General features: G+C 45.5%; 1 protein-coding gene across 5 annotated transcripts in view; it reads right to left on the reverse strand.

The window, feature by feature from the left end:
• The window catches only part of PKNOX2 (PBX/knotted 1 homeobox 2), a 49,354-nt gene extending 30,915 nt beyond the window's left edge, over positions 1-18,439 (reverse strand). The window contains exons 1-5 of one of the 5 annotated variants that reach the window (XM_039721989.1): positions 18,349-18,397; positions 16,891-16,975; positions 13,667-13,738; positions 8,044-8,165; positions 7,630-7,705 (exon numbers count right to left, since the gene is read on the reverse strand). The gene's annotated coding sequence lies outside the window, so the exon portion shown is untranslated. Of the gene's footprint in view, positions 1-7,629; positions 7,706-8,043; positions 8,166-13,666; positions 13,739-16,890; positions 16,976-18,344 lie in introns of all 5 variants that reach the window. The other 4 variants (XM_039721988.1, XM_039721990.1, XM_039721986.1 and 1 more) reach the window with 4 other exon arrangements.
• Between the last annotated feature and the right edge of the window lie 4,078 nt (positions 18,440-22,517).

The following is a 22,517-nucleotide window of genomic DNA, read 5'->3' on the forward strand; positions in this document are numbered from 1 at the left end:
GGGCAGGAATTGCAGCCAGCTCCTGGGGGATTTGCACAGAGGAAAGAAATGGTGAGCAATAAAAACCCATAAAGGCTCTTTCATTTCCGGAAGCAGCAGTACTTCACATTTTGGCAGTGACTTGAGATCAAAGTATCCTAAACTTCCTTATGAAATAAAATTATTTCAGCTATCACTGAAATGTTGCCATTACGTTGGAAATGTATTTCCCAAAGAGCTTGTGCCTATCTAAAAGACTCTCAGATTTATGGGCTGAGGTTTTTTACCAGCAATATATTACATCCTTTTTCAAGTAAAAATAATTAAAGACTAAGTTGAAAAGTTGGAGGTTTTTTCCATGTTGCCTTACAACACTTAAAATACCAAAGTATTGTCAGTCACCCTCCAGGTGAACATGACCTCCTTGATTAATAAAACAGCCATAAACCCATATTAGAATGGTTAGGGCTGGTCAGAATTGGGGCTGAATGAAAAAAAAATTAAAAATCCCTTTTATGGACTCTACATCACTGTTTTCAAAGCAAAATGTTAATATTCAATCTGTAAAGCACAACTCATGTTTCTGAACCAATGGGAAAATGAAGATCTCTTTTTCCAGCTTATTGAGAGGCTTCTGCCCCACAGCAACAAATCCAACTGATAATGGAGGATTCAACAGCAAAAATCAGAAAATCAACTTTTCAGGCTTTTCTTCTCCACCTGAAGCATTAAAATAATTAGAGATACTTAAGGATTTTTTTTTACCAGCCATGGAAGGTATTTTTCTGAATTAAGGGAAGGTTGCCTTTTCTGAAGGGGATTTTTTGAAGAGGGGATGCTGTGGGATTGGCAATGCTGCCGTGTCAGTCACGCTCTGTCCGCAGCAGGCTGCCAGTTTTTTATGCCACCCTCTTCACAGAGGGCTGGTGCAGGCTGAAGTTTATGATATATGCACTCAGCCAAGTAAAAATGAAGAAATACAGCAGAGGAGGGATGGAGAGGGTCCTCCAGAGGACGATACATCTCACTCAGAGCCACCAGGACAGGCTCGCCCTCGAGGGGTGATGCCAACTCTTGACTGGCCATAAAGTGAATTAAGAGTGACCCTCTCCTCTTGAATGTCTCATTTCTACCAACAAATCCCCACCTTTTTTGCCTGTTTTTACCAAAATTACTCTGAAAGATGAATAGCAGGTTTTCATGTCATTACAGAAGTCCTTTATGACACCCTGAGCTTGTTAAAAATAAACCAAGTGCTATTAAATGGTCAAAATCAGAAAAGAATCCAATTTTTCAAGACATTACCCATTCCTGGCCATTCCTCCACATTTAAGGTTGCTTCCAAAGAGGCTCATGTAAAATGTCATCTGGGCAGATTGGGAACATTTGTGCAAAGATACCACTGTGCCATCAAGTAATTTTAATTTTTTTTTTAAGAATAGATCATAGCCAAATTTCCTCAATCCAATCCCAGGAGGTTTTCTTGCACTGGGAGCATCTTTTGCTCTTGGCCAAGATGCTGGTTTTACTAAATGCTGACCTCCATACCCTCCCAGTATCCTGTTATTGCCTGGCAAAAAAAGGAGAAATTGACTCTGTGTTTCTGCTACAAGCATGGGTTAAAGCAGATAGTGACTTGATATTTCTGTAGAACAAAGTCTAGACCAGAGCAAATACCTTTTCTGTTTTTCTCCTAAAGAAGCAGTTGGTCAACACATAAGCACTGGGATAAAAGGGAGAGGGAAACACCATGTTGGACAATGCCAAAAAAAAACTGTTGCCAAATGCTGGTTTGGAATGTCCATGGAAAGGAGTATTTATTTATTTAATATTTTCACCTAGGCATTTAATTTTTTTGTTTAGTATTTATTTGTTATTTGTGTTTATTTAATTAATATGTCTCAATCCTCCTCCCACCTTCAGCTCCATAGAAAGGATGGAGCTGCTTCAGTGGATTTCTGATGAGAACAACAATTACTGCTAAATATTTCCCTCCTCTCCAAAGATACCCATCTCTGAAAGGCTCCAGGGATATCTCTGCAACATAAACATGAGAATAAAACCTGCAAGAGCCAGTCAGAGCTTCAGCAGACAAGGTTAATGTACCTTGAACGGCAGCATTAAACAACTTTGCTCATTTTTTTAAGTGGAGAGCTGAGATACCTACATACATTTTTAAGTGTTATTTTTATAGGGGAAGACCATTAAAGCACCTTCCAAAACAAACTGGCACAGGGAAACATCAAAGAAGCTTCTTCAAAGTAACCTGAGAATACTTGAATTTTGTGCAACCCAGCCCTCTGCCCAAGAAAAGTTCCCAAAAGAGCGAGTTGTGATTTTTTTTCAGCAAATCAAAAAGCTTTGAAGTGAAGTGTAGCTGAGGAACCCCAAAAATGTAGAAACTTCCTCTTGCTGGGCATGAAATGTAAAAAAAAAAAAAAAAACAACAATCTGGTTGCCATGTGAAAAATCGGGAGCAGATGAATGTTTTAACAGATCTTCTCTGAAAGTAATTAATGTCCAAAGGCTAAAGTCTTGCCCTATGCTTTCAAACCTTGGCTTGTGCTCTTCATTCTCCATCGCATGGAGAGAGGTGAGCCAGAATCACTGAGCACCCACATTTCCATCCTGCAAACACCAAATCCCAAACCCACCCTGGCAATGAGAAGGCCACAGAATCACAGAATGATCTGAGCTGGAAGGGACCCACAAGGATCCTCGAGTGCAGCTCCTGGCCCTGCCCAGGACCATCCCCAAGAGTCACACCACACACCTGAGAGGATTGCCCAAATGCTTCTTGGGCTCTGCTAGCCTTGAGCCATGCCCAGTGCCCTGGGAGCCTGTTCCTGTGCCCAGGAAACCTCTGGGTGAAGAACCTTTCTTTAATATCCAACCTGAACCTGCCCTGACACAACTTCAGTCCATTCCTTTGGGTCCTGGCACTGGGCACACAGAGCAGCAATCAGTGTTTGCCCCTCCTCTCCCTTCACAAGGAAGTTGCAGACTGTGATGGGTCTTCCAATCTCCTCCAAGACCAAGTGCCCTAAGTTGCTCCTCCTTGAGCTTCCCTCAAGCCCCTTCCCCATCTCTGCTGCCCTCCTTAGGATGCTCTCTCATAGTCCAAAGTCGTTCTCATGCCCAAAGCTGCCCAGGGACTCCAGGTGAGGCCACCCCAGGGCTGAGCAGAGAAGGACAATCCCCTCCCTCACCCAGCTGGGTGCTGGGCCTGAATCCCCCCAGGACAGGGATGTCCCTCTTGGCTGGCAGGGCACTCCTGACTCAAATTCAACCTTCCATCAACCACCAGGCCCCTTTCTGCAGAGCTGCTTTCCAGCATCTCATTCCTTTGTCTGTCTGTACCTCCAGGTGCAGAATCCAACACTTTCCCTGAGCTCCATGGTGATGGCCCAGCCCTCATGGTGATGTCCCAGCCCTCACGGTGATGTCCCAGTCCTCACGGTGGTGGCCCGGCCCTCACGGTGATGTCCCAGCCCTCACGGTGATGTCCCAGCCCCTCACGGTGAGGGCCCAGCCCTCATGGTGGTGGCCCAGCCCTCATGGTGGTGGCCCAGCCCTCAGAGTCTCTCTGCAGGGCCTCCCTGCCTTCAAGGCAGTCAACAGAGCATCCCAGTCTTGTATCCTCTGCAAACTTGCTTCATATCCCTTCCAGTCCTGCATCTAATTCATGCTGAAGTGCACGGGTGGAGGATGGAGCCCTGCAGGACCCCACCAGTGCCAGGCTGCAAGTCTGCTGTCACCCAGCCACTGCCACCCTTGGTGTCCCCCACTGACCCAGCCGGGGACACTTTGTGCAGGGGATGCTGTGACAGGTGCACAGGGCTCCATCCCCAGGGCCCTGCCAGGTTAAAAAGAGCTTCTCAGAGGACAAAAATTGTAATGGCAAAAAATGTGATGAGTTTTGGAAACATGAGCTGGAAGAAGAGGTTTAAGTGTGGGTCTGAGGTGAACAAGGTCATGGGAAACTGTAATATTTGTGAATTCTACAAACTTCTGTCCCAAGACCAAAGGTGACATCAGTGCTGTTGCTTGTGTAGCTGAGAAGAAACACACTCAAAAACTGTCTTGCTGTGCAAAAATTAAACCATTATCCAAGTTTTTCCATTCCAAACTGACACTCGCAGTCCTTCCAGTCCTTCACCCATGTCCTGGTTTCAAACAGGACAGAGTGAATTTTTACAATAGCTTGGACGGGGGCTTCACCAGACCCTTATATTATTTTATACTTTTTTTTTTTTTTTTTTTTTTTTTTTTTAATACCATTGTCAGGGGCAGGGGAAAGGGTATCATTATCAGTGGGTTAATGCTGGTCCTGACCAGAAGGAGCTCTTTGGGGGCATGGCTGTGGTCAGGTAAAGCTCTGTGCTCTCTTTTGTGCATTTTTGTTATATGTATTGCTGCTGTTACAAATTCATTTTCTTATCTCATTGCTGTTTGCAGTAAATTGTTCTTGTCCCAACCCACAATCTTTGCCTTTTGTGCCTCCAATCTTTTTTCTACAGGGGCAGGAGAAGGGAAGCAAGTGAGCTGCATGGAGTTTTGGAGACTTGGGGAGGGGGCACTAATTTGGGGAACACTGCTATTAAATAACAAAAACCAATTTCTCTGCCACTGCAAATATCACAAAGTGCAAAACAGACCAATGCCAGTGCAAGACCCACCTGCAACCTCAACCCTGCCAACAGTTCTGGCACAGATCCCACCACAAACCAAGGACTTTTTGTAAATGTTGCTGCAGTCCATGAACACCCCACAATCCATACTGCAATTTTCCATATTTTTAGATACAGTTTCAATTTAATGCCTTCCTGGGGTGTTTGCTTTGCAACTCAAATCTCACAGTTTTTATGCAAATCTCCCAAAACCTCCAGAAGTAAATGTGGACATACACCTGCCTTTTAGTGGACTTGCTAAAAACAACAGAGTGAACCCAAGTGCAGAAACACAGGTGAGGTGTGTGAGTGCAAAAACTTCCCTGACTGGAAAAATCAGGAAAACAGCAATACCACAGTACACCAAATAAAATCCTCTCCTAAATCTGCCTCATTTCCTGCTGTTTCCTGCTATCACACTTGGAAATTTTCCCCTTGGGAGGGGGAAAAACTCCCTCTGGAGCCCCATAAGGCAGATAAACCAGGGTTCTTGACTCCCTGAGTTTTCATTTCATGTCCCTCTCTTGCAGCTCTCTGGCTCCTCCTGGTCTTGCCTGGTCTTGCCTTCCCCTGAATTTCCTATGTAAAATGTAAAATTCCCTATGAAAAATGACTCTGCTGACCAGAAAACAAAAACATTGTTTTCCTTGAGGCACGTCAGGCTTTCTGGCACCTACAGGGAGTTGTCCCTATCCAAACCCTGAGCCAAGGCACTAAAGATTGAAATGGGAACACCTTGATTAATCACCACAATTGAAACATTTTTCATTTGCCCATTTGAAAGCAATTTTTTGGCCATATTTCCAGCCTCAGTGATGAAAGGGAAGTTTGAAATATGACATGGTGATTTATAGGGAGTTACAATGGGTTTCAAACTCCTTTAGTAATGCTTATTAGACTGTCTTCTCCATTTACTCCAAATGGGAGTAAATCTCAACCTCGTCTGAACTCAACATGATGAAGAAATTGGGATCAAAAAAGGACTGGAAAGTGTTTATGGTGTGAGACAGAAATGCTAAATTTTTTTCACAACATTTTTTGCACAATGACAAAAGGTATGGCCTGGCCTCAGAGGTGAATCTTGTGCTCATAGGGGCTTCAGGAGGGGGAAAGCTGAAATAGTTTGGTGCCTGGAAACTGCAGGGACTAACACACAGTGCAGAAAGCCAAGGGAAACCAAGTGGTTTCTCAGAAGCCTTCAGGTAATTTCTATCAGTAACCACTCAGAGTGATGCCAGCCCAGTGTTCCAGAAGGTAATTAAATGGACACCCACCACCATCACATCTCTCAAGGAAGGTGTCTGGACCCTGTTGGCACAATTTGCTGAGCAGTTTGGGTTTGGTCTCCTTGCTGGAGATGCTTCCAGGCCAGGTTGCTCTTTGTGTCCTCCACAGCCACAGCTCCTCCAAAGAGAACAACCCAACACACACAAAACACATGGCAGGGTGCAGAGTACTTCTGATGCCTTAAAGATTTTAGCTTTTATATTTTCCACATCCTGTGCTGCATTAGTGCATAACTCCAACTCCATGTGAAGTGTCAGCTCCTGCCTTCACATCTTGGTCAGACAAAACAATTCCTCTGGGCCTGGAAGCCAAGGACACCCAACAGCCTCAGGCCCAGAAAATGATAAACAAAAATAAACTGGGGAGGAGCAAACTGGGGGAATGGGAGCTCATTGCCTGAAGCTGGAATTGGAGGATTAACCCCTGATATGTAAATGGACCAAACTCAAATCTGCCTGAAAAACTCGTGAGCCTGTCCAGCCTGGGTGCAGCCTCTGGGAGGCTCTGACTGCCCAAGGTGGATCTGTTAAAGGCCTTTAATGAATCCCCACTTTATTCTCCTGACTCTGTCTGGCCTCTGTTCCAGGCTGCCACTCCAAGGCATCACTTTCACTCCCTTTGAAATACAGGTTGGAAGGAGGGCACCAAGCAGGGAGGATCCCCCAAAAAGTGCTCATTGTGGTGACCCCAATCCCCCCCACACTCACCAGAAAAGTAATTTCAACATGAACCCGACCTGTGCCTTTACCAGAAAGGGGTAAAATCAGGCTAAGGAGATTTTCATCACTTCCTTCATCATGTGTTTTTTGTTTTGGCTGAAGCAGGGTCACCAGCAAGAATCAAAGGGCAGCCTAGAGGAAATAATCCTGTCCCTGCTGGCTGCTTCTTACTAAGAGGGGACCTTCAGAGGAGGCAAGACTCAAAGGACTCAAAGAGAAGATGTTCTGCTGGGCCATGGACCAAATGAAGGGTTTGGGATTTTTCCTGAGAAGTCCCCACCTAAATATTTAAGGTGAAACCAGGCACTTATGAAGAATATTTATACAAATTGAAGATGCCACTCCCATTTCCAGTGACCAAAGATTTCTCTTTGCTGCTACAGGAGGGAAGTTGTAGCCAGCAGGGTTTTATTTTCTGTGTCACCTGCCGGGTGCCCTGGTTTGGCACAGATCAAGCACATTTGTCACTCTGTCAAGACCTAATTTTAGTGATCAGGGTTGACTAAAGGACTGTGAAACCCTTGGTTTCATGTACATCTTATTTTAAGCTCTGCATTTCATTTATTTTTAGTTGGTGACCATTTCTTTGCACCCTACTGCCCACTGTGCCAAAATTTTGCAGTGATAACAACCTATATTTCAGAATATTTTCACAAAAATATATCTGTGTTTTCCTCCAAGCTGCCTTGTATGGCTCTTAGCAATATGTTATCTACACTTGAGCTTTAAAACAAGACTCCCTGCACAGACTGATTTCTTTAAAATTAAAAAAAAGTGTAATTCTCCTCTGAAATACTCACTGCATTTAGGGAAGGGTTGATACAATTTAAATTATATCAACAAAAAACAGCAGAAATTCCTGCAAATAAAGCCACACCAAGGTGATTACTCACCACATCCTGCTCAATTAATATGCATAATTGCACAATTAATACATATAATTGCTTAAATAACATAAAGCAAAGCAGACTTACTGTTAGGGGGTGCTCAGGGAGCCACTGCCCTGGAAGTGTCCTCCCACTGCCCCGAAAACTGGGTAGGGATCACAACCTGGGAAAACAAAATTTAATATTTTAATATTGAGAGAAATTATAAAAGAAGAAAGTGGAATATTAAGCAAAGTATAAATTTCTGCACTAGGAAAGTGCAGTGGCAGTGGAGCCATGGATGGCAAGTCTCTCTTAATGTTTTTGGGTTTTTTTTCTGGAGGATAATGGGGAAAATAGGAGAAATCAAGGAAAATGTGGGTGGGAATATCCCCTGGAGATGAAAGCAGGACTGATGTCTGAGCTAGGTCAGGGGTTTTCCCCATCAGGTTTGAACATCTCCAAAAAAGGACACAAAAACAAATCAGATTTGTAGAGGTTGAACCGAGATTTGTGGCGTGCCTCTCGTTGGTGTGTGCACAGAGGATGGAGCCAAGGCCGTCCTGTCCCCTCCTTCTCCACTCCTGGTGGGTGCTGAAAGCTCCTCACGGGATCACACTGAGGGTTGCTGCTACAATCCAGGTCTGAAAAGGAGAAAAAAGGAAAAAAAGGAATGAAACAGCACTGATGCTGGCTGTGCCCCCAGTTCATGCTGGTAGTTGCCATTTCCCTGGTTAATTATAATATTTTCTTGGGTGTAAATGTGTTGTCATACTTGGGCTCAGAGTGAAATGGGGAATAGCCACTACCTCCAAAATGGGGGAGCTCCCAGACACTACTGAATAAGGAAAAAGTCCATCCACATGCTAGAGGTGATTCTGCAGCCCCAAGAATTTGGCCTTTATGGGACTGGGATTTCTAGGTCCATCTCAGCAGTTTCAGTGGAAAAACAATGATGGGCTGAGCAAGGACCAGCACAGCCACCCACACAGAGGTGTTTTGTGTTTGACTGCAAAAAAAAAAAAAGGAATACAAGAGATAAAATACCACCTGATCTCTCCATATATAACACCTCTAGTGAGCCCCTCAGACCTTCAATATCCATCTGATGAATGTCCCTCAATATACATCACCCCTGTGTCTATAAACATCACCTGAGATCTCCAATATATGTGTGATGCATCTGCCTTGATATACATCTCCTGGTAAAGAGCTCCTCAGATCCCCAGTATAAATCCCTTATTTTATATCTACAAATAGTGCAATATATGTCCCTTGATACACACAGGCTGTGCCAAGCTGCTCTCAGCCCAGCCCTGATGTATCACCTTGGTGCAAAGCTGCCCTCGCCAGCTCCTCCCCAGTGCACAGCTGGCAGGGACACCTCGATAAACAGCACCTGGCTGGGGCTCCTCACACCTCTGTTACACATCCAGCACATCCAGCATGGCACACGTCATCTCCAGGGAGCTCCTCAGAGCTCTGACAGATGTGTCACCTCCAGAGAGCCCCTCAGATTTCAATACACATCCAGAACACCCACCCTGGTGCACGTAACCCGTTCAGAGCTGCTCAGATTGCTGATAAATGTCTAACACAGAGATGTATGTTCACCTCCATGCTCTGAGCTGCTGATTTGAATGGACATCTGATATATGCCACCACCTTCAAAGAGCTCCTCAGATACCCACTATACACCTGAGATATCTGCACAGAACCTCCTAAGACCTTCTCAGATAGAATATACACCTGAGATACCTCCCAACATGCACACAACCTCCAAAGAGCTCCTCAGATGCCAAATATACAACTGAGATACCTGCACAGAACCTCTGGAGAGCTCCTCAGCTGCCCAAAATACACTTGAAGTACCTCCCAACATGCACACAACCTCCAAAGAGCTCCTCAGATACCCAAAATACACCTGAGATGTCTGCACAGAACCTCCAAAGAGCTTCTCAGATACAATATACACCTGAGATACCTCCCAGCCTGCACAGAACCTCTGAAGAGCTCCTCAGATGCCCACCACACACCCCAGGGATGCATCTCTGCTACACATCACCAGCAGAGAGCCGTGTTTGGTGTGGTGAGGCCAGACAGGAGATCCATGAGAACTCTTTTCCCTGGTTTTAATTCCATTCTCCTGGTTTTAACTCCATGGCAATGACAAGAGGTGCAGTTTTGTGCCTTCAGGGCAGGTGTCCATCATCTCCCCCAGGAACATGGGTCCAAAGGGGGAAGCCTGCGTTCCTGCAAACCTGGCCTAAGGTCATTGCCCAAGGAGAGATCTGGAAACAACTGGAACATTTCCAAAATGTTCCAGGAACATTCCAGGGCAAAACACAGCAGAAACCAACAAACGTGGAAAATATGGTGGAAGAGACAAAAGGTCAAGGTTCCTCTTGACTCCTCAGGCCAATGTAGGTCCTGCCAAGAGATGTAGGGACCTGATCTGCTCAGAAGGGCCTGAGTCCAAAACTCTTCCACTACAACAACAGGTGAAATATTAAGGTTATTTAGGGTAAAGAATTAATGTTCATGCTTTGGAGGAGCATGAATGGGCTGATGCCAAATACAGAGACTTGATTTTCATTGGATTTATCCTGACATCATGATGGTAAAGCTCATGTTTTGCACCAGTCCTCAATCCTATAAAGACTTTTTTCTACCCCACAGGAAAGACTTTTGCTATCTGGGCTTGCTGTGTGAACAAAACATGAGGGCTGGAGGAAAAGGAGCAGAAATAAGGCTCTGTCCATGTTAAAAGAGCTCCTCAGATGCCAAATATACAACTGAGATACCTGCACAGAACCTCTGGAGAGCTCCTCAGCTGCCCAAAATACACTTGAAGTACCTCCCAACATGCACACAACCTCCAAAGAGCTCCTCAGATACCCAAAATACACCTGAGATGTCTGCACAGAACCTCCAAAGAGCTTCTCAGATACAATATACACCTGAGATACCTCCCAGCCTGCACAGAACCTCTGAAGAGCTCCTCAGATGCCCACCACACACCCCAGGGATGCATCTCTGCTACACATCACCAGCAGAGAGCCGTGTCTGGTGTGGTGAGGCCAGACAGGAGATCCATGAGAACTCTTTTCCCTGGTTTTAATTCCATTCTCCTGGTTTTAACTCCATGGCAATGACAAGAGGTGCAGTTTTGTGCCTTCAGGGCAGGTGTCCATCATCTCCCTCAGGAACATGGGTCCAAAGGAGTTACATGGGGAAGCTTGCGTTCCTGCCAACCTGGCCTAAGGTCATTGCCCAAGGAGAGATCTGGAAACAACTGGAACATTTCCAAAATGTTCCAGGAACATTCCAGGGCAAAACACAGCAGAAACCAACAAACGTGGAAAATATGGTGGAAGAGACAAAAGGTCAAGGTTCCTCTTGACTCCTCAGGCCAATGTAGGTCCTGCCAAGAGATGTAGGGACCTGATCTGCTCAGAAGGGCCTGAGTCCAAAACTCTTCCACTACAACAACAGGTGAAATATTAAGGTTATTTAGGGTAAAGAATTAATGTTCATGCTTTGGAGGAGCATGAATGGGCTGATGCCAAATACAGAGACTTGATTTTCATTGGATTTATCCTGACATCATGATGGTAAAGCTCATGTTTTGCACCAGTCCTCAATCCTATAAAGACTTTTTTCTACCCCACAGGAAAGACTTTTGCTATCTGGGCTTGCTGTGTGAACAAAACATGAGGGCTGGAGGAAAAGGAGCAGAAATAAGGCTCTGTCCATGTTAAAAGAGCTCTGACAGACTGGCAGACTGATTTTCATCCTTGGAGGTGGCCAGGCCTGAGGCCTTGGTGCTGCATGCATTTAGGACAAAACCATTGTGCCACTTCTGCAGAAACGATGCCGGTTTAGTCCCCATCACGAGGAACACAAAGAGCCAACCCCACCAGGGACATCTCCCTGAACACCCTTGCAGAGAGAGAGAAGTCTTTTTGAGCTGCCACACACTTTTAGCAACTTCAAAAGGCATCCTTTGAAGTTTAGCAAAGGCCTTTGAAGTCCTCCCCGTGCGAAGGGGAACGGAGGAGATGCCTCCTTCAGGATGCTCCACCACAGGCAATGCAAGGCAGCAAGATCCAGGGTGTCCCATGGCTGTCATGGCTGTGCTCAGCAGCTGCCCCAGGGTCATAAATGAGACACCATTTCTGACAAGTCATCAATCCCCACAATGCCCTAAATCCTGATTTGCTGGCCTGAACAGCATCCACCAGCAGAGACGGGAGCCCAGCGCCCTGGGACAGCAGCCTCTACCCTGGCTGCAAAAAGCCAAGGGCATCCCTGTTCACAAGTTTTAATGAAATGTAAAGGAATGCTAATAAAGCTGACATTTAGCAAAAGAAAATTCAGGATTTTTTGTAAAAAGTGTAGGATTTTAAAGCAGGAAGGGTTTTTTCCCAGCATGTCACGTTGTTTCTTCCAGTGTGAGCAGACCGTGGTGCTTCCAGCCTCATCATGTCAGTGCTGTTTAATTGTGACTAGCATGTTTTAATAAATTTAATGCCAGCTCCTCTGACTTAGAAGGAAACCACAAATGGTGAAATCCCCAGTAATGCTGGGTTTTGTTGAATTATTTTTATACCCCACACTATGCCCAGCAGCAAGCTCTACTGGCCCCAAACTCCACACCCATGGGGACAACCAAAGAAACCCTGCAGGTGTGAAAAACAGTACAAATGCAGAAATCAAAGCTCAAGTTTTAGTTAACCCTTTAAGGAGCTAGAAGGGATGATCATGACTCTCCAAACACCTTGGCAACACCTGCTGCCATCCACATCCTCCTCCAAGGAGGACTTTTGTGATAAAAACCTTTGGTGTGCTGGGCTTTTCCCCACACAGTGCAATTTCTCTCCAGCCTCTGGATAAGGGCTGGGGCCAGGTGTTGGCGATGCTGGGGCAAAGAAGGATATAATATTTTCATTTCAGAAGTTAAACTGGTGATGCACAAACCCCACCCTTCCTCAGAGAGAGTGAAAGATTTGAGACATGCCCATACGCCCAAATATTTTTGTATTTCTGCAAAAGCAAAGCTGCTTTGAGGCTAAACACAGTTGGGAGAGATGTATCTGTTGGCAGAGCCCTGCTGTAGGGGGCTCACATTTACCCAGACGGGGCATGTACAGAAATATTGGGCATCCCCACCCCAGCCATGTGCATGTGAACACATCTGGATCCAGGGAACAAAAGCAGCCTCTCTCCACTGCGCTGATAAATAATGGAAAGGCAAAGTGCCCTGCAGAAGCAGCACCATACTGTTCGGCCTCGGGCGAGACGGAGGAAAATTCGGTACCCATGAGGTCTGGAACAGTGGGATTAATAACACATCAATTTTAATGCAGGGTGGCTTGTGCGGTTTTTTCCCTTTTCCTTTTCTTTTTTTTTTTCTCCCTGCTTCACAAACAGCAAAGTGAATGTTTGAGCATCTCAGTGGGGGGTTAATGAGGACTCTGATTAGTTATTCAGATTTGCCGATGCTGCCTACATCCATCCTCGGATGGGGGAGTAGCAGGAAAGGGTTTGCAGAGAAAGCTCTTAAAGATGACCTGCTTGGCTTTCCCAGCCCAGGGGGATGGAGCTTTTGGGGGGCTCACATTACAGGGGTCCCCAACCCCAAAATCCTAGTGCCAACTTGGAGATGGAAAACTTTATTTTCCCATCATTTGTAGGGGAAGCTGCTGCACGTTCAGCCATGCCAATTCCTCTAAAGTTTCTGAAGAAAACATTTGGATTTGTGGGATTTTTTTTTTATCCGAGGAAAAAAAAAATATTGGGTGCCCTTAATAAAATTTGTGTGCAGTTCTGGTCAGAAGTATAAGACCAAAAATGATGGATGGAAAGATGCAAGGATGCATGGATTCACAGGTGCAGGGCTGCACAGACGCATGGATGAACACACATGCTGAAAAGACACATGGATACAGGGAGGAAAGGCTGGAAGAAAGGATGGCTCACCCCATAAGCCACCACTGGGCTGCAAAAATGCAAAAACTGCTGCAGAATTTCCTACAGCATCCCATAACAGTCTGATAGTGGTTTATTTACATCCTTGCAAAAAAGCAGTGAGCTCACCTCCGTGCTCCTTGACCCAGAGATATTTTAAGCAGGTTGAGCTCACCTCAGTATTTTAAGAAGGTTGAACTGCTGTATTTCGGGGGTTTCTGTCCAGATTTAGGCTTTTGCTCTTCACCTGCATCAAAAATCAAAAGGGAACCTGAGAAAATAAATGGTGGGTGTCCAAAATGATGCCACAAAAGGCCTGAAGGACAGAGCCGGGGAGGTGTTCCATGGGATTGCAAAGGGGCCAATAAAAAATTCAGGCATTATTTTAGGAGTCGCTCTAGGATTCGTTATTTCTTCATCAAGAAGAAATATCTGAAGGACGAGCAGGAGGGTGAAGGCACTGAACCAGTGGTAAATTCATCCCAACAATGAATGTCAACACTGGATTTCTTTTTGGGCCTAGAGACCCAGCTGGGTCTTGCTTTGAGCATCACTCAACCTGGCATCCAGCAGGGGCTCTGAGAGTTTATCTGGTGTTTGTGTCATTTGCCACAACACCTGCCAGGATCTGAGGGGAGGGACAAACTGGAGTTATCCTTCCCATTTCACGTCGAGGCACTCCATCCCAAACAGGCTCTTTTCCCAAGGACTGCCTCCATATGCTTTGTCTGGGTTTTAAACGGTGTGTTAATTGTTCTGAATTAACAGCTCCAGCTGGAGAAGCAAACAAGCAATTTGCAACTTAAGATAACACCCAACTTATCTCAAGTGATTTAAGTTGGGATTTTTTGGTTGGTTTTTTTTTGGGGGGAGGGGTGGTTAGTGATTTTTTTGGGTTTGGATTTGGGTTTTTTTGAGGGGATATAATGCCTTTCTGGTTGTGAATACACTGTCCAGAGCCTGGCTAAAATCACTTAGTGCACCCAATCCACCAGGAGTGGCCATTGGCACGTGGTCACAGGAGGAGGTGGGATGGTAGGACAAAGAGAAAAAATGTAAAATCTCTTCATTTCACTTTGTTTCAGACACAGAAAAATCTCATATATCCTCATCACTTCTGGGCAAACCAGTGACTGCAGAAGAGCTAAGGATTATTTTCTCCCCAGCACTTTTTATTTTCTATTACACAGAAGCAGGGAATCCCAGAATGGTTTGGGTTGGAAGGGACCTTAAAACTCCTCTTCTTCCAACTCCCTGCCACAGGCAGGGACACCTTCCACTAGCCCAGGCTGGTCTAAATCCCCATCCAGCCTGGCCTTGGACATTTCCACAGAAGGGGAAACCTGTGCCAGGGCCTCACCACCCTCACAGAGAAGAATTTCCATTTACAGATTGTTTCACAACAAGCTGTAAATAGTCATATATCCTCATCACTTCTGGGCAAACCAGTGACTGCAGAAGAGCTAAGGATTATTTTCTCCCCAGCACTTTTTATTTTCTATTACACAGAAGCAGGGAATCCCAGAATGGTTTGGGTTGGAAGGGACCTTAAAACTCCTCTTCTTCCAACTCCCTGCCACAGGCAGGGACACCTTCCACTAGCCCAGGCTGGTCTAAATCCCCATCCAGCCTGGCCTTGGACATTTCCACAGAAGGGGAAACCTGTGCCAGGGCCTCACCACCCTCACAGAGAAGAATTTCCATTTACAGCTTGTTTCACAAGCTGTGAATGAAAATTTCAATATTCAAGGAATATTGAATTCATGGAATTTTCAAATATTCAAGCTCTCAAAAAACAAAACAAAAAAAACCCAACAGCAAACTATTTTAAGCTTTATCCCTTTGCCCTCTTTAATTTTTTTTCCTTTTTGCTTTTTTTCATTTGCTGCTATATAGAGGAAGGGAGAAGGAAAGATCATGATGATTATTTGTTTACAAGACTGGATCTTCAATTAATTTTTTTTAATTGTCATTTCAGCAATTTAAATCCTTTCTAATCTCACTCAGGGTGTGAGATTCAAGGAGGAAATTCCACCCCTCTCTCCCCACCCTTCCCTGCCTGGTTTTAAGAGGAGCCAACAGTGCTGGCAGCGAAACAGAAGCCACAAGAAAAGATTTCTGTGATTATGACCAAGTGTCTGTTGCCAGACTGAGTGGTGACTCTTGCTGCCTGTCCTGGCTCCAGCCAGGAGAGGGTTAATTTCTGCAGTAGCTGGAGGGGCATGGCCAGGACCTGGTTATTCTATACCACTCCACTTCGTTTTTTGGGGGGAAGGGCAGGAAAGGGACTCCCTTCCCAGCCGGAGCAGCTCTAGCTGAAGGTGAGCATTTTTCTATGTGAATCACTCATTTTTGGTACCCTTTTGTTATTAATATTGTGGCTGTTACTGTTTGTTTTCTCATTCCAGTTTCCAGTAAATTGTTCTTATTTCAACCCATCTTTTTGATGATGATTTTTGCCTTTCATGCCTCTAATTCTCTTTTCCAGGAGGAGAAGGGGAGGGGAAAGGGGATCCAGTGAGTGGCAGTGTGGTTTGCAAATCTCAGTAGTGGCACTAAATTGGGGGGACAATTCCTAAACCATGACTCTACCCCAGCCAAGACTGAGCTGGGAGTCAACGTCCATCAACCCCCAAAAGTCTTCCAGGATTGGGTCCTGTCAGATGACTGGGGTCATGGATGAGGTCATGCACCTCCAACACTGTCTTCTGCTGAAGTTTGTCTCCATTGTGTCTCCTTTTCCCAGAGAAAAAAAGGTCTAACCGTGCCCTGAGGACATGAAGAAGGGACATTAGGATGCAAGGATGCATCCTTCTCCAACAAGGAGGCACCTCCAAAACACAGACCCAGCTCTGTGGCACTCAGGCAGCCTCGGATGCCCAGATCCCCAGTGCCAAGCTGTGCTACCTGACGACCTCCTGGCACATGGATAAAGTAACAGGAGAAGCGATAAATCACTTTGGCACCTTCCCTGGGCATGGCAGCCCTTGATAAAAAACCAAAACTCGGGGGAGGGAGTCTGACACCACACCATTCCCAGCGCATTCTGTTGCACAGATTAATCCTCCTTGATGGAGAATTACAATTAGGGCTTCGTCTTAAGGAGATATCAGCAATCAGATATCTTATCAAATGCCACCTCAATTATTCAAATAATCCCTGGCTCTTAGATTTGGGGGCTGTTTAGGGAAAGCAGTCCGATTAATGTGCTGACACTTCCCCATCACGTCCGACATCCTCAACTTCACGTCTGATTACGGAATTTGCATTCAATTTAATTTTTTCCATCTGGAGTAAATGAATAATCCGAGTACCTACCCCAGCCTTAATTACATTTGTTAAATTAAAAACCTGGGATGTGAGAAATTTAAATGCATGTAGCTCCATGGCCAGACAAACCTGCATGTTCAACCTGCCGCAGCCCTGCCAGCTCCTGCTCCAATTTCTCTTCCTTCCCCACAGCCAGGCATCAAGGAAATTACAACTAGAAAACAAAAATTCTTTCTAAACGATGAAACAATAGATGATCTTTTGACATTTCCAGCGCTGTTTGCAAGGGAATGAGATAAAATGTAATAAATTCATATACTTCTGTGTGTTTCTTGGCTCCAGCAGCTAAAATTTCCATCTCTTTATGCAGGAGTCCTGGGGAGCAGAAATCCTTGATAATGCCAAACAATTCGACACTTTATTTTCTCTTTACTCCACACCATGCAAAACACAGGCTTCAAGCTGCCAGCTGCTGGGAGTGAAACCAGATGCCACATCCCTTTTCCATATGGAAACAGAAATGGCCCCGTCTGGGGGGGCCGTGTGCTCCCCTCAGTCCCAGCCCTCCCTGACCCCAGGGCTGCTACTGGCACACAGCAAAGGCTCCCTCCAACAGCAAAAAAACCACTATTTCAATGGAGTAATTGTGATTTTTTACACTCAGCCTGGCTCAAGCTGGATTCTGGTACCATCAGACCCAGAGGACATCAAAAATTATTCACCCCAAGCCACCACATTTCCTAATTTTAAAATAAAGAAGTAAACAGAGAGGTGTGAGTAAGACTACTGAACTTGACAAGTTTTTCAAAATAAACTTAGCAGAAGCTTGCTGAGTTTCCCTTCTTTTGGAAAAGATGAAATTTAAAAGGATAGAATTAATAGGTGGACACAAAGTGGTGATAAGAAAAGTGTCCAAATAATTAAAGAATAATTAAACATTAAATGGAAGATAAAGCATTACCAGCTCAGACCATTCTAGGAGGAATACTTCACAGATTAATTGGAAATGGGAAATGTCAAATAAATAAATTTGGGTGTTGATCTAGATGTCAGCAGCAATGAAAACGTTGAGGAAAATCTTTTCTCAACTCTCACAAAGACTGAATTAAATAACTTACATGTGAGTGCAATGACAGCAATCCCCCAGTTTGAGGCTTGTGAGACCAGTAATAAAATATGGTTAAAAATATTCAGGGAAAGCCACACTCGGGGAAAGTGAGACAGGTGAGAGCAGAATCAAAAATAGTTTTCCCTTTCCTCCCAGCATGCTTGCAGCTCAGACAACAATTCTGCACTCCCAGGAAGCTGAATTTGACTCCCCAGCCCAAAGAAATCCCTCCAGAGGGGTGTGACAGAGCAACCCCCAGGCACAGTGGCCATCAGGGCAGGCAACTCAGATGCAGCCTAATGGGCCTGCGGTTCCTCATCCTTCCTGACTTTCTTCTGCGTTGTTTGCAGTTAACAGTTACAGTTCCGGAGAAGAAAACATCATGTTTTAGCAATGAGGTCCCCAGCGAGGCTGTTTAAAAATTAATTAGTGCCATGCAACGTATTAGCGATGAACAGTAATTTAGGTTTTGTACCTACTTCATTGCCTTCTACATGGTTGTTATTCCAGCTTTTCCATGGTCCTCCCAGCCAACCAGGACCTACACAGAGCATACCAAGATTATTGGCTGTGTCTCCTGGAAATACCCAATTCAACAGCAAACACACACCCCAACGTGGTCTCTCTGAAGCTTTTAAATAAATTAGGGTCATATTTGCTGAGCTGGCTGGAAGGATGAGAGCCTGCTCTGCTCACAGAGGTGCCCATCATCCCAAAACAGCAGCTGCCTGTCCAAGGTAGTCCCTGAGCAACGTGGGTGTTGTGGTGTGCAGGAGGCTGTGGGTCATGGATTCACCCAGGATGGAGGACAGAAGTCCTCCCACCATGGACAGACTCAGGTGGAGATCACCCAGACCTGGAGATGAAGAACCTTCAGGGATGAAGGTCTTCCAACCCCAGATGCATCTGCCAGCCCCAAGGTTGAATATTTTCCTCCAAAGCCAAGGAAGATACTCATATCCCAAAAATGGAGATACGCTCCCAATTCTGAAGGTGAAGATGCTCAGGGATGGAGCTCCACAAAACAGAAGGAAGAATCCACCTAACCCCAAGGCTGGAAATTCCCCCAGCCACAAGGAAAGGGATCTCCCAACCCTGCAGATGGAGATCTCCAAAACCCAAGGATGGAGACTCACAAACTTCAAGGACAGAGCTCCTAACCCTGAGTATGGGGATCCACCAACCCTGACAATGCAGAGCCTCCAAACCCAAGGACCCTCACAACCCTGAGGACAGAGATTCTGCAGGCTCCGAGGATGGTGATCCCCCCACCCAAGAATGGAGAGAGAAATCCCCTCCAGGACAAAGAACCCCAAACCTAAGTATGCAAACCCCATCTCCCCCAATCCCACGGAGGGCAATCACCCCCTGGGACATCAGTGGCTGAAATCTTCACCCCACACTGCCCGGAGCAGAACCTGGGGTCATCACCCTGGTGTGGCAAGGGCCACCTCCCAAAGTGCAGCCCCAAACGAGCCAGCACCGTGCTCCTCTTGCAGCGAGAGAGGCAGCAGGGACCAAGGAGCCTCGCTGCGTGCACTGCCTTCAGGTGGATTGCCGAGCTGAGGGGAAATGTGCTGGGACATCTGGAATATATTCATTTTATGGCATGTTTCATATCACAGACAGGTACTTTGAAGCAGTTAAGTAGTAGCAGGGCAGCACGTCCCCATGGGTGGGCTGTGGTTTGTGCTTTCAGCCCGAGCTGCACCGGCATGACAAAGGGGCTGGGGAGACAGAGCTGACGTTTTCCAAACACAGCTTTGTGCCTCTGGGGGCAAATCCAGCAAGAAATTAAAACCCAAAAGGCCAAAAAAAGAAAAAAAATAAAAAGAAAGAAAAAGGAAAAATGAAAGAAAACAACCCCCACGTCTAAGTGATGTTGATCCCCACATCAAGCTATTAACAGGCCCATCACAAATTGTAAATGACTCAGATAAATTAAATGGCTTAGCAACTGTGAGGAAAGGCCCTTCTGAAGATTCATTTGTTTTGTGGAAAAGAAATTATTGGGGAATTTAAAATCTTTTCCAGCAGCTTGACACAGGCACCCTGTCAAGCCCACATATTGTTACTCATGCAGCCCTGGGAGCCAGTCAGCTCTGAAAGTGAGAGAAACAGAAAATCCCAGAATGGTTTGGGTTGGAAGGGACCTTAAAGATTCTTCCAATTCCCTGCGATTGGCAAAGATCCCTTCCACTGTCCCAGGCTGCTCCAAGCCCTGTCCAGCCCAGCCTTGGGCACTGCCAGGGATCCAGGGGCAGCCACAGCTGTGCCAGGGCCTCAGCACCCTACAGGGAACAATTTCCTTCTGATATCTAAAGCTCCCCTCTTTCAGTTCAGTGCCACTGAAGTGCTCTGTGAGCCTCCAGCAGCAGGGGGGTACAGGAATGCTCCTGCTGGGGAGCCACTCACGAGGCTGCACCTCCTAGAAAAACTACTCAAAGCCCTGGCCAGCGAGGTCTGAAAATGGGATGATTTGACCCAAAGCATCTCCATGCAGAGGGAACGCTGGCAACTGAGCTGCAACTAAGAAAGAAAGGGGGGACAATAACAGGACAAGAAGTTAAGGTTGCAACCCTGAGTGCAGTGAGGTGCAGGGATGCCAAAACCTGCAGTGATCCCCAGAGGTGCAGTGAGCTGCAGGGATTTTACCCCCAGAGCAGGGAGCCACTGCTTCCTCCCGTGCCAATTCATGAAATTCATGCATTAAACCTACCTGACTTCAGAGGCAAAGCCCAACTCCCCATTCCCAGCCCTTTTAGCTCATGCAAAATTCAGGGGTTGTTCACCTTCAGACGCAATTTCGCCAGCAGCAGCAACTCAAAACCCCTTTTAGTGGAAGTTCAGAGGTATAAAAGATGCAAAACACCCCTAAATTATTCACATGGTGTTTCAATCAAAGCCACACTATGGGGTGAAGGGAAGGATCTGGTGACCCTGGGGATGTCTCCCCATCTCTTCTAGATGGGAAAACCCTTCTATTTATTGGGGAGAATTGAATGGGGAGGATGATAAAGTAAAAGGGTTTTCTGTATCCAGAAGGGGCTGGAGAGTGAGGAATGCAAGGAGTATCCATTTTTCAGGTGCATCCAAGCAGAGAATCCTGGCTGCATTTGCCCTTTGGCAACACTGAAGCTTTTCCAAAGTTTTATAGCACCAGAGGAGTAAAATTCAAGTGGGGCATGAGAAGAGAAATTGCAAACCAAGAAATCCAGCAAGAAAGGATAAAAACAACTAAAAAATATAGGAAACTCAAAAATTATTATTTTGTATTTCAAATACAGGAGGTTTTCAAAAAAAGGAAAAGCCTTGGAAGATACTTTTCTTCCCATTTTTACCTCTCTGTTTTGCTTCTTTCTCTTTCATTGAGCATCCAGGTGCTTCTGAGTTTGGGATTTCCATTTCCAAAATGTTTGGATTTTTCTTGGGGCAAAACCCCAACAGCCCAATACAAAAAAACCCAAGCCCAATCCCAAAAGTAGGACACGGAGGCCTGCTCAACCCAACCTCAGCTTGAGGCTCACTAATTACCCAGTAATAGTATTTATATGCTGCCGGCACACTCGGAAATGCAGCTCCTAATAACCGAGGTCAGCATCAATATTAATGTCCTGCCTTGACTCTCCATACACAAGGACCAATGAGAGACAAAAAAAAACCATCAGAGCAAAGTGAAAAGAGGAGCAGAAAATGAATTTTAGAAGAATTTTTCTGTGTTTGGGCAGGAAGGGAGTGCTTGAGATTAAATAAGGGGAGCGGCAATAAGAGCAAATGTAAGTTCCCATCTCTGCGGCATAAATCTTCCAGCAGTACAAAATTTTTCACCATCCAAACTTTGAATTTCCCCACAGGTAGGAACAGGCCAGAAAAACTCTTCTCTTCCTGTGATGGGAATAGATTTCTAAAACTCAGGGTCTTCCCCTGACCAGAGTTACTCTAAGACATTCGGATTCAAATATTCACCCCTGCAAAATTCAGTCCTCTTTTGGTTGCTCACTCAAAACCCCAGGCTTGGGCTGGCTCAGCTGGAAACAACCTCCTAAGAAGCACTCCTTTTCCAGTGATAATTTGGGAGCATATCCCCCCAGATCCAATATTCTATTGCATGCAAATGTACACAGAATATCTGCAGAAATGTGGCTAAGCAGGGCAGAGTGTGGGTTGCATACATGTCCCAGCACCACTCCATAATTCGATTAAAAATCGTCTTTTCTTAATAATTTCTACGCAGAGCCACTTGTCACACCAGGAGCATTAAGGCAGAGTTTAAATGGAGTTAATAAAGTATTAATAGGCTGCAGTAAGGCTGTGATGGATTTCAGCTGCATGTGATCAGTACCCCTTGGTACAAGTTGTTACTGCCAATGTCCATGCTCGGTGCACAGCGAAAAAATCAGAGGTCTTCCATGAAAAGGGAAGTTCCAGGAAATCAGACATTTCTCATGGAAAGATGTGTGTTTGGGGGATTTTTCCCATCAAAATGAAAGCTGGCAGTGGAAGAGCAAGAGTGGATGTGGCATTTCCTCTGTGGGGTGTCAGGTGTGGTATCAACCCACAGCACTGACACATTAATTCATGTTGATTAATACTGAAAGAAAACAAACAGAAGCCGTAACGTCCATGCCCAAGAATTCACCATTAAGAC

The sequence above is a fragment of the Passer montanus genome, unplaced genomic scaffold, assembly GCF_014805655.1.
Source record: "Passer montanus isolate IOZ18808 unplaced genomic scaffold, ASM1480565v1 scaffold47, whole genome shotgun sequence".
NCBI lineage: Eukaryota > Metazoa > Chordata > Aves > Passeriformes > Passeridae > Passer > Passer montanus.